The following is a 12,849-nucleotide window of genomic DNA, read 5'->3' as shown; positions in this document are numbered from 1 at the left end:
AACATCATTACTCAATGGTAAAAAAATGGAAAGCTTTTTCTCTAAGATTAGGAAAAAGACACGGATGTGCATTCTCAGCACGTTAAGTCAACATAGTACTGGAAGTCCTATCTAAAACAATCAGACAAGATATAAAAGGCATCCAAATTGGTAAGGAAGAAGGAAAACTGTCACTATTTGCAAATGACATTAGACTTTGTGTGAAAAACCCTAAAGATTCCACCAAAAACCTATCAGAACTGATAAATCAAGTCAGCAAAGTTGTGGAATAAAAATTAAAATACAGAACTATGTTACATTTTATACACTAATAATGAAGTAGCAAAAGTAATTATTAAGAAATCAATCCCATTTATAAATGCACCAAAAGAGTAAAATACCGAGTAACAAAGTTAACCAAGGAAGGGAACGACCTATACTGTGAAAAGTGTAAGACACTGATGAAAGAAACTGAAGATGGCAGAAACAAATAGAAAGATATTCCATACTCATGGATTGAAAAAATTTATATCATTAAAATGACACTACCTAAAGCAACTTAAAATTCAATGCCATCCCTAACAAAATATAAATAACATTTTTCACAGAATGAAAACAAACAATCCTAAAATATGTATGGAACGACAAAAGACCCCCAAATAGCCAAAGCAATCTTGAGAAAGAATAACAAAGCTGAAAGAACAACAAAATCCGGAAATCTCAGATTTCAGGACATACTAGAAAGCTACAGTAATCAAAATACTATGGTACTGGCACAAAAATAGATAGAAATCAATGGAACGGAATAAAGAATCCAGAAATGAACCCATACCTACATGCCAATTAATCTATGACAAAGGAGGCAAGAGTATATAATGGAAAAAAGACAGTCTTTTCAATAAATGGTATTGGAAATATCTGATAGCTACATACAACTAAGTGAAATTGGACCACTTTCTTGCAACATGTACATACAAAAAGAATAAACTCAAAATGGATTAAAGACCTAGATGTGAGACTTGAAACTATAAATCTCCTAAAAGAAAACACAGGCAATAATCCTTTGGACATTGGCCTTAGCTACATATTTATGGATATGTCTCCACAGGTAGATAAACAAAGGCAAACATAAACTATTGGGACTATACCAAAATAAAAAGCTTTGTACAACAACAGAAACCATGAATAAAACAAAGGGTAACCAACTGAATGGGAGAAGATATTTGCAAATGATAAATCCAATAGGGGATTAATATCCAAAATATAGAAGTAACTTACACAACTCAACACCAAATAAATAAATCATCTAATTAAAAATGGGCAAGGATCTGAATGGACATTTTTCCAAAGAAGATATCCAGATGGCCAATAGACACATAAAAAGATACTCAACATCACTATCAGGTAAATCAAAACAACAAAGAGGTATCACCTTACACCAGTCAGAAAGGCTAGTATTAAAAAAACAAGAAATAGCCAAGTATTGGCTAGGATGTGGAGAAAAAGGAACCTTTGTACTACTGGTGGTAATATAAATTGGTGTAGCCATGTGGAAAACAGTACGGGGGTTCCTCAAAAACTTAAAAATAGAAATACTATATGATCCATTAATTCCACTACTGGTTATTTACCCAAAGAAAACAAAAACACTAATTCAAAAAGATATACACACACTTGTGTTTATTACAGTATTATTATAATAGCCAAGATATGAAAGCAACTCAGGTGTGCATGACAGATGAACAGATGAAGAGATTTGGTATACCTACATACACAAAGCAATGTTATTCATCTATTAAAAAAGAATGAGATCTTGCCATTTGTGTATAGATGGACCTAGGGGGTATTATGCTAAGTGAAGTATGTTAGACAGAAAGACAAATACTAGGACTTCACTTATATGTGGAATCTAAATGAACAAGCCAAAAGAAAAACCCGGACTCTAATATAGAGAAGAGGGGCACCTGGGTGGTTTGTAGGTTAAGTGTCTGACTCTAAAAAAAAATCCAAATATATGTGTGTGTGTGTATGTGTGTGTGTGTGTGTGTGTGTGTGTATATATATGTGTATATATATATGTATATACATACATACATATATATATATATGTATATACATACATACATATATATATATATGGAGTATTCGGGGGGAGAATAAATTGGTTGCCAGAGGGGAGGTGAGTGGGAGGACAGTGAAAAGGATACAGGGGATTAAGAGGTACAAATCCCCAGTTCTAATGTAAATAAATCAGAGATGAAAAGTAGAGCACAGGGAATATATTCAATGATATTATAATAATGTACAATGACAGATGATGACTACACTTATGGTGAGCATTCAATAATGTATACAATTTTTGAATCTATGTTGTATACCTGAACCTATATAACACTGTATGTTAATTATGCTTCAATAAAAACAAAAGCAGCATATTCTTTCTAATGGGGATCTGCAACTATGAAAATAATTAAATAAATAAATAATAATGAATTAAATTTTTAAAAAGGCAGCTTATTTTGAAAAGATTTTATGAGATGTAAACTTAATGGACATTCTTAATATATGACAGGTATAAGCAAATGTTTCAAATAAATACTACTAAATTAAAGGAGAAGAGAAAAGAAATCATTTGTGTAACATGAAGCAAAAAATTCTTGACATAAAAATATGAACTAGGAGAGAACATAAAGAATTTATATAAGAATGAATTTGAATAAGTTTAGAGAAATCTTGTTCTCAAAGGATGAGTCACAATTTAGAAGTGAGTCACAGTTTGAAACACTGACTAAATAATATGGATATGTGGCTGAAAACCAAAAACAACTGTAGTAAGGGAACAATCAAAATCAAAGGGAGAGCAAGAAGCTTATTTCTAGGAAATGACCTCCCACTAGTACTCAGAAAATTAATGGTGAAATGGCTTTACACTAATATAACAGTAAGTAGAAATTTATCATACTTGAAAAACTGTGTTAACTTGAGATACTAACATATGTGAGTTTTTAAATCAAAATCACTAATCCTTGTGTTGATTCTTTCTGAAATCCATAAGCATTATATGTTATATAATCACTGATATACATAATCATATTTTTGAGATGGATAATTACTTGGGAAATTGGTCAGATAAGGAAAAGTTCACCATTAACATACTGCACAATTTTATAAAACTGAAATAGTACATACTAAGAGGTCATAGTTGATGGCCTCATCAGTATGGTGACATATTTTAATAAGTAATTCAGGAGAAGTGGCACATAGTGTTTAAGAACATAGCTTGTGAGTGGTGCCCAGGTGGGTCAATTGGTTAAGTGTCGGCTTAACCTGATTTCGGCTCAGGTCATGATCTCAGGGTCATGAGATGGAACCCTAGGTCGAGCCCTGTTTTGGGCTCTCTGCTGGGCATGAAGCCTACTTAAGATTTTCTCTGTCTCCTTCTCCATTTGTCCTTTCCACACCCCTCACTCCTGCTCTCTCTTAAAAAAAGAACACAACTTATGAGACAGAGCCAAGGATCATGTCCCAGCTCTGCCACTTACTATCTCTGTGCCCTTGGTTAAGTTTCTTAACTTCTTTGAACCCCTGTCACTACATCTGTCTCATGAGACAGATAATAATACTGCTCACCTCAGGGAGATTTGGGAGGACCGAGATAAATGTAAAAGAGTTTCTGTTAAATAGTAAGTATGTTAAGTATTAAGAAAAAGAAGTAAACAAGCATTTGGAAAATACTGAACTCATATCCTTAAATGTTGCTGAGTAAAGAAACATGAAACTTTCTTATGAGTAAATTAAGAATACATTATTTTTGTGAGGTAATATGATAATAGGTAGGGAAAGGTTAAGTACAGATAATGTCCATTCATCTCTGTGTATAATAGGGAATGAAAAGAACTGACTTACTCTTGTGGAACAGAATAGGAAAATGGGATTGCTTTGTGAGCTGCTATGGGAATGGATTGCTCTGGACAAAGGATAAGTAGCAAATGGCACTTTCATCCACCCATCCACACCCATCCACCATCTACCTAACTACCAATCCACCTGTCCAATCCGTAAGTCAACTCTCTATTCAGTGAGGGTTAATTAAGCATAGAAGAGCTGTCTGTGTACCTACCTACCTCTAAGAAGTACGTTTTGCTTTTGATATTGATGGATGGGGCATTTACACAGAATGAAAAGGCAGTATTGCAGATGAAAGAAAATGGGGTTGAAATGAAAGCCCAAGTTGTTTAAAAATGGAATAGAACATTTAAAAAAGGGGTGGCACTTAGGACCTTCAAAATTTATTCGAATGCTTCTTTATTGCTCTGACTGATAGCAGGGAATTCTCCTCTAGTGTAATATACCAAAGAGGAATGAATTTTATTGTCTTTCCTAGGCTGTATCTGTCTAGAAGGCCTAGGAACAGGCAAGATCCTTCAACAGTCACTTTCCTGGTATTGTGGCAATCAAGTAAGGAAGAGAGAAATGCCTGGTGAACATCATAGGGTAGTTATGTGGGTTGCTCCACTATCACAGATTCATTCTACTAACTGGGCAGGCTTAGAGAGACAAGTGCCCCAATTAAGTTGTGGGTTATATTAATGTAGTGAAAATATCATACATTAAATTACAAAATAGCAATGTAATAATGTAAAAATAGTTATTCTAAAGAATTCTTAAGTACTTTAAATTTAGTATCCAAAGGGTCAATTATACATTCTAATACCTTGCATCATTAAAAAAAAAATAAAAGAACAGTGTAGTTTTGAGAATACAGAATGTCATCAGCTTTACTAAAAAAACCTCTACCTAGAAAGGCAAGAATTTAATATATGTACAAACCTATACATAAAGGCTTTAGGGATTTCGGGTCCTAGTTTTTTCTCATGCTGTGTATCTTAAATGAATACAGCTTTAATGCTGCTTTAAATGCTGAGTATGTACAAAATCAGGACTCTGAAGCAGCAATTTTATAATTTGTATATAAATTACCATTTCCAATCAAAAAGCATTCAAAATATTTTATCTGAATCACATCTGGCATCCGTGACTCACCAAGATAGATGCCTCAGTCTTTGCTAGAAAGTAGAAACTCAGAGAGTAATCACTTTTGCTATGGCAACCACTGCAGTGCAATTGCCACAGTGACATGGAATGGAACAAACTGGACTTAGAATATTCTAGGAACCTCTAATCACCTTATGTTCTACATGGTAATGTGTAAATATACAAATGATTTCAGTTTTACCAAAAATTTATAATAGTATTATCTTTGGTGGGATAGGGGCAGGTCAAGAGGAGGGAAACAAAGGTTCAGCAGGTTAGAGAGAAAACTGTTTGAATTGGTTGTTTTTACTTTGATCATGTCAGAATAAAATGGCATTAGAAGGACCCAAAATATATTGAGAAGCTATGCAAATACTTCAGTTTGTTTCAATGTTAAATAATATATACTTTAGATAATACATTGTCAGAATTCAGGAATTAGAAAAACAGAAATTTGAGGACTAAGAATAAAAATTTATAAGGACCCAGGAGGTCTCCTGAAATCGGTACCCATCTATTTTAGAGATTCAGAACACTTTTTAGTTGAAGGACTTAACTTTTAATCAAAATGAGCAAAAGTAATGTTAGATCAGTCCTCATCATAAAAATGACACTTAGACATTCTGGTTTAGTAGGATTTTGGTTAAAGATACTTAAGACATATCCTAAATTTGGGCTCAATTCTTACAACCAATTAGTAAATAATGGTAGTAGTAAATAAAATTAGTAAATAAACTAGAATACATTTTCATTTAATTGAATTATTCATTCAAAATTGTTCATTGAGTATTTACAATGTGACTGGCACTGCTCCAGGCCTGAAATGAGCAGTGAATAAAACATACCATATATGGAGTATATTCTATTGACAGTACATGAGTAAAATGCACAGTATGTCAGATAGTGATAAATGCCATGAAGAAAAATAAAGAAGGAAAGGAGATAGGTGTGTTGGGGGAGGGGCAGAATTTACATACAGTGATCAGGGAAGGTCTCCTGAATAGGGCGATATTTCAGCAAGACTAGAAGGTTATCAGGAAGTGGCCCATGAGAAATAACAGGAGGAAGAGCATTCTACAGAGAATGAGCAACGGCAGAAGCTCTCAGAGAAAACTGTTCGAAGAATACAAAGAGGCCAGTGTGGCTGGAATATGGTTATATTTACACTATTAGGAAGAAAGGTGGGGTACTTTGGCAGTTACTCCTTCATTTATCCATCATCCATCTTCTAAAGGACATTTAAACAAGGATATACTGATACCCAGCTCTGTGTCTCTCTAGAGTTTGTACCTCCCATTTGTGTCTTGTTTCAGTGTCTGACAGATATCTCAAACTTAACATGTCTGAAACAGAACTATTAATTAACAGAACTCCAAATTTACTCTTTCTACTCCTTTTCTACCTTAGTGAATGTGCTTAGGTGTCACCATCCAGACAGTTATTTAAGCCCAACACCTAGAACTCATCCTTCCTTCTTCTCTTCCCTCCAATATCCAATCTATCAGCAAGTTCTGTCAACTTTGTCTCCAGCATCTAAATATGACAGCTTCTCTTATCTCTTAATAACTGCCCTGGTCCAAGTCATCACAACCTTTTGCCAAGTCTCCCTGAAGCTTTCAATTACATCTACATTAACCTAAACTCTTTACCTAGGTCCACAAGGCCCCAAAGACCTGGCCAGGTGCCAGCCTTCTTTTTGTTCCTTCAGCATTGACTTAGGTGTTATTTCTACATGGAATACTCTCCCAAGACCTCCTGTGACTTCATTGAAGTCTTGGGTCGAATACGACCTCCAATCAGCTATGGAAAACAGCCCTTTTTACTTCCTAAGATAGTACTTTATTTTCAATTTCTAAAAATACCTTACTAATTTAATTCTTCTTGTCTTTTCCTTCTCAGTTGAATTTTAATTTATGAGAGCAGCATTCTTATATGTTTCACTTGTGGTATATGCCAAGCAGGTAGAATAGAGCAGTCCAAATAGTAGGCACTCAGAAAATATTTTTGAATAGATTAACATCTTGTATATCTTTCAGTATAAAACAGGAAGAAAACTGGATGGAAAAACAACTGATTACTACACAATTTTAAAAATACACTATTTGATTGAACTGATATGTCTATCACAAAATTCAATGGAGAATACAAGTATTATATTTCAAATTCCTTGAATCCAGGAATTACATCTAATTTGTCCATATTTCATATATTAAAGTATTCTGTATTTGTATCTACTTAATACATTTTGACTGGTGATGAAGGTGCTATGGTAGTACATTTAAGAGAGAGAGTATCTGAAACCACAAAGATTTCTCTGAATTCAGCTGTAATTCAGTGTTAAAAAGTGTTACTTTTTGATGAAAAAACAAAGCTACTTAACAAAAGAGCAGCCAATTTCCAAGTATAAGAAACAAACAAACAAACAAACAAACTCCACTATTAAGTCTTTGGAATAAAAAGCAGTCTTAAATGACTTATAATGAGACCAAGCCCAGAAAACATAACATGTACAACTTTCCTCTATATGATCTCTTTTATAATATAATTGTCATCTATTTGAAAGTGTTTGATTTTTAAAATTCTTTTGTAAAAGAGAATATAAACATTCAATTCTCTATTCACATTCAGGCTAAATATGAAATTTAAATTTTTGTACATGGCTCATATGTCTTACTTTTATTAACAAATCAAGTACTAACAAGAAACAATTTTCATTTGACAGATTGTTATTGAATATACCTAATTCTAAGACAAGAGAAAGTATTAATGCCATGTTATTTTGAACTAAGCATTTCAGCTCTATCATGGTTAATCTGGAATGAAAATTTGAATTTTTACCAAGCAGCACACAGACTTCATGAAATAATTCGATTTTGGGGTTTCCCTCTTTTTTTCCTTCACTTTAATAACCATCATTGATTATTTACTGGGCTAGGCAATGGGGATACTCGGTAAGATTGAATCTCAATCATCAGTGATACCATCTATGTTAATAACGTCCAAGGATGACCAGGTTTTGTATTTTCATCAGCCCCTTTATTTCTTATAAAATTATTTAGATAACCTGATTGACAAATCCCAGGCTTCACCAACATTCTAGGTATTCTCCCTTCACTTGAAGAATAAAGTGTGATCTTCTTATGATGATCTGATATACATGAGTTAGCCTCAGATTTGGATATACAAATTTATGTATTATGAGATTTAAAGTGATTCAATTTATAGAAAAATGCTAACATTCTATTAAGCTTTCAATTCTCCCTTTAGTTTTGTATCTACTTTTATAGCTTTTTATTGATTTCTACTACATCTGGCCTACAAAATTAATGTTTTCTCTAAGTCTGGTTATAATTCCATTTGATAGAAGAAAATGTACCTTATTTTTCTTGACCTTTTGGTCCTATGTAATTTAATAAAGAGATACCACTTATTTTTAGAAATTCTAGAATATGGTATTCTGACACAACTCTAACATATAGTTTAAAAGGGTTAACAGAATGATAGGACACAAAATAAGCTTTCTAGAAGTTGACTGCTTAATTATTAGAGGCATCTATGGGCTGCAGATCTCCCAAGTACCTTACCTGACACTAACCAGTAGCAGCACTATTTAAGAGCTCATTCTAAGGCTCAGAGACTGCCAAAGAGTTTTATAAACAATTCCTTTTGGGTCACTAGTACCCTTGTAACCTGTAAATGCAAAGGCCTTTTCTTGTTATAACAACGTCAGTGGTTTTGGACCACATTTTAGTTCTTTTTCTCTTATTCCTCTGTAAAGCTATTTATATTCTCTTTTTTGGAGGGCTCATTTGGGTCTTGACTTCTAGCTCCTGGAGGACTATTAAACGTACTTTGCTTTATTCCTGAACCTAGGTTTCCTAAATGTTCCAGCTTTGTTCTCTTATTAGTATAATTAACATGTTGACTTTAAAGTATCTCTAAAGTATTTAAAGCAGCTTTCTCTTCTAATTACCTTTGTCTATGAAGGAAGTAGACAAAATAATTCCTTTAGTCACTCAGAGGCTTTTGTTTTTGTTTTTAACTCTCTAGTGTCAAACCAATCACTAAATTTACCGATTGTTTCTTTGCAATGTTTCTTACACTTGTCCTTCCAATTTGTTGACAAAATTAGTGCATGCTTTTACCACTTCAGATCTGGCCTGTCTCCTGACCAGTTTCTTTCCCCAGAAAACCCACTATTTTAAGACTTTAAATTTGCTTCTCTTTTGATACAAAAATCTCAGGCATATCAGAGATTTTCATAATTTTCCCCTGAATTCCTATTCTATGTCCAAGAAGCAATACCTTCTGCATATTCCATCAGAACAGAAGATTTTTATTTTCTGAAGTTAATATAAAAAGGTAATAATAAGGAGCACCTGGGTGGCTCAGTGGGTTAAGCCTCTGCCTTTGGCTCAGGTCATGATCCCAGGGTCCTGGGATCAAGCCTTGCACTGGGATCTCTGCTCAGTGGGGAGCCTGCTTTCCCCCTCTCTGCCTACCTATCTGCCTACTTGTGATGTCTCTCTGTCAAATAAAGGAATAAAAAATCTTTTAAAAAAAGGTAATAATAAAAAGATGTTAAAAATTATTCTACTACTTCCCACTGCTTTCACAGAATAAAATTAACATTTGTTCATCTGCTATCATATGATAATTCAATGTGTTCTCAGTCCATTTTTATAGTTTTTATATTTTTACAGAAAATCTACTCAAGCCTAAGTGGTTTATTTACCAGTCACTAACCATACCCTGTTTTTAATACCTCTGTATATTTTTAGTCAAATCTCAGAGTTGTTTCAAAGTCCAGTCCAAAATCTCACCTTTTTTGTGAGTCTTCCTACCCTTTCTCAGCCTAAAGTGATTTGATTTGCCATAACACTTTGCATCTTATCTGTGGCATTAATTCCATATTTAACAGGGAAATATAGTCTGGTTTCACTTATGTTGTGGCAGTTGTTACTCTAGTCTTGTGCTTTTTTTTTTAAACATATAATGTATTATTTGCCCCAGGGTCTGTGAATTATCAGGCTTACACACTTCACAGCACTCACCATAGCACATACCCTCCCCAATGTCCATAACCCAGCCACCCTATACCTCCCTTCCCCCACCCCAGCAACCCTCAGTTTGTTTATTGAGATTACGAGTATCTTACAGTTTGTCTGCCTCCCCGGTCTCATCTTTTTTCATTTTTTTCCCTCTCTATCCCCCTTGACACCCTGCCCCCTTGCCCTGTCTCTCAAATTTCTCATATCAGAGAGATGATATGATACTTGTCCTTCTCTGATTGACTTATTTTGCTTAGCATGATACCCTCTAGGTTCCATCCATGTCACTGCAAATGGCAAGATTTTGTTTCTTTTGATGGCTGCATAGTAGTCCATTGTGTGTGTGTGTGTGTGTGTGTGTGTGTGTGTGTGTATCTCACATCTTCTTTATTCTTGTGCTCTTTACAAATTTGTCTTTTGTTTTCCCAACTAGACTATACATTTCTTAAAGGCAAGGACCTTACATTAAAATCTATACTTTCTTACATGGCATTCAGTACAATATTTGAAACGTCTAACTTTTTGAAAGGTCTAACTTTTGCAGTTTGTTTGTAGGTGTTAAAGATCTTGTTAAAATTAAAGATCTGTTAAAGTACATGATGCTCTCTAAAGAAGTTCATCCAACTCAGAGGATAGGATCAATTGCATATGAACTAAGAAGTACTATACCAAAAAAATATGATACTTTAGGTACATACTCTGGTTTCTTTCTTGCCATTGCTGACTATTATTCTTCCATAATTTACTTTTTCATTATTAAATTAATATATTAATCTAAACACGCAACAGAAAATCTGAAAAATGGAATAATATAACCTATTAAACTGCTTTCACACAACCATTACTACCAGTTTGATATATTTTTTTCTAATTTTTAAGATGATTACATTGTGTAACATATTGTTCTAATTTCTATTTTTTTTAGTCGTTAATATGACCGAACACTTAAATGTGTTTTTTTCTTGTAAAGAATCTTTATAACCATCATTTTTATTGGCTGTATAATATTCTATGCAGTTCTATTTAGCTGATTTCTGGAACTGTCTTTGTCTTTTTTTTTTTTTTTTAAAGATTTTATTTATTTATTTGACAGAGAAAGACACAGTGAGAGAGGCAACACAAGCAGGGGGAGTGGGAGAGGGAGAAGCAGGCTTCCTGCCAAGCAGGGAATCCGATGTGAGGCTCGATCCCAGGACTCTGGGATCATGACCTGAGCCGAAGGCAGACACTTAACGACTGAGCCACCCAGGCACCCCTGTCTTTGTCTTATTAAGGAAATAAATATCATTATATTTAGCTTGAATAATTATCCTGTGTTTTTTTTTTGGCAAAAAACAAATCCTGCTTTGTGTGATTTCAAACCACTCTACCTACCTCCCTTTGGCTATACCAGAATAGCCAAAATTTAAAGTACACATTTTTAAATATTTAACAAAATATTTTATGTTAACAACTAAAAATTTCATCATAACTGTAAGACAACTTCTGTTTCTAGACAACTTAAGTGAGCTGGAAGCCATTAAACCCTTCTTTCTTGTACAGGATTCTTTCCGTGAGCCTATTATTTATTTAAGCATGTGCTTTCTTAATTAAAAAAATTTTTTTTCATGCATTGTTACCCATTTGGTGGGTAATTCACCCATATGGTGAATTTCTGAAATCATGCTGATTCCCTGGACATCAACCTCATCTCTTGGCTTGGTTCTGAGAGAGAGAGAGAGAGAGAGAGAGAGCGAGCACGTGTGCATGCACGTGCCTTGCACAGGGGAGTTAAGGACGAAGAGCAGGATGCAATTCACAGATGTATTCAAATGTATAGAAAATGTGTATTTCGTATATATTAATACTTATAACCTTATTCAATGTCATCTGCTTTTTTGGACTCATTAGCAGTCTTGTTTTTTGATAATACCTAACTAAAAATAAAAGGATTTTTAAAAAGACATTGTGGGATATTCACTTAAAGCTTACCAATATATTTAAAGTGTTTACTGATATGCTACCTAAAGTCATTAAAAATATTGGGAATATATAGCTATGTTTCTTAATGGACTGCATCCTATATTCTGCACATTAAAAAAAAAATACCAATATGTAAATGTCTATGTTTATGGTTAGAAGAATTTAAAAAAATTAAGTAAAGCTACTAATAATTTTGTTAAAAACAAGGCACTTTATCATACAAAACACACAATTATAAAACAAGTAACTTCAATTCGAACTTTTTTTTCTCCCAATTTGGGGATTCTTAGGCAGAGGTTAAAGGGAGGTATATGTGCCCTCTGAGAATCACATAACACATATATACTTTTTTTTCTATAGAGAGACTTGTAAAAGTGTTTGTCATTAATCCAGCTAATCAAGTCAGTCAGCAAATATAAAAAAATTATTTCATGTATTCTATAACTTGACTATTAGCTTACTAAAGACTATAAATCAAATACCAGAAATCTGTTCAAAATCAAAGTAATATTCAACACAATGGAACTAAAATACAGCACAACATAGAGATGCATGTTCATGTTTCCATCAAATAACACTATTAAACTTGCTTTAGGTGCCTTAGGATTTATCTCGAGGACACTGATGAGTTGATTTAGTCAACTGAGCAAAGAGCAGTAACAATAAACAATAAACAATAAAACCAGGTAAGTCTGATGAAAAGACTCATACAGTAATTTCTTGTGATCTTAGTGTGTGCTGGACACTATGCTTTACTCACATTGTGTTATTCACTGTGGTCTTGTGAACTGGATATGATTGTCACTGTCATTTTATGAATGAG

The 12,849-nt window shown here is 33.7% G+C and overlaps 1 protein-coding gene across 1 annotated transcript in view; it reads right to left on the bottom strand.

The window, feature by feature from the left end:
- The window catches only part of ITFG1 (integrin alpha FG-GAP repeat containing 1), a 286,746-nt gene that overhangs the window by 162,041 nt on the left and 111,856 nt on the right, over positions 1–12,849 (bottom strand). The window lies entirely within an intron of this gene.

Source organism: Meles meles, chromosome 19 (genome assembly GCF_922984935.1).
Source record: "Meles meles chromosome 19, mMelMel3.1 paternal haplotype, whole genome shotgun sequence".
Lineage (NCBI taxonomy): Eukaryota > Metazoa > Chordata > Mammalia > Carnivora > Mustelidae > Meles > Meles meles.
The sequence above is the reverse complement of the archived record's forward strand: the minus strand, read 5'-3'. Positions and strand labels throughout refer to the sequence as shown.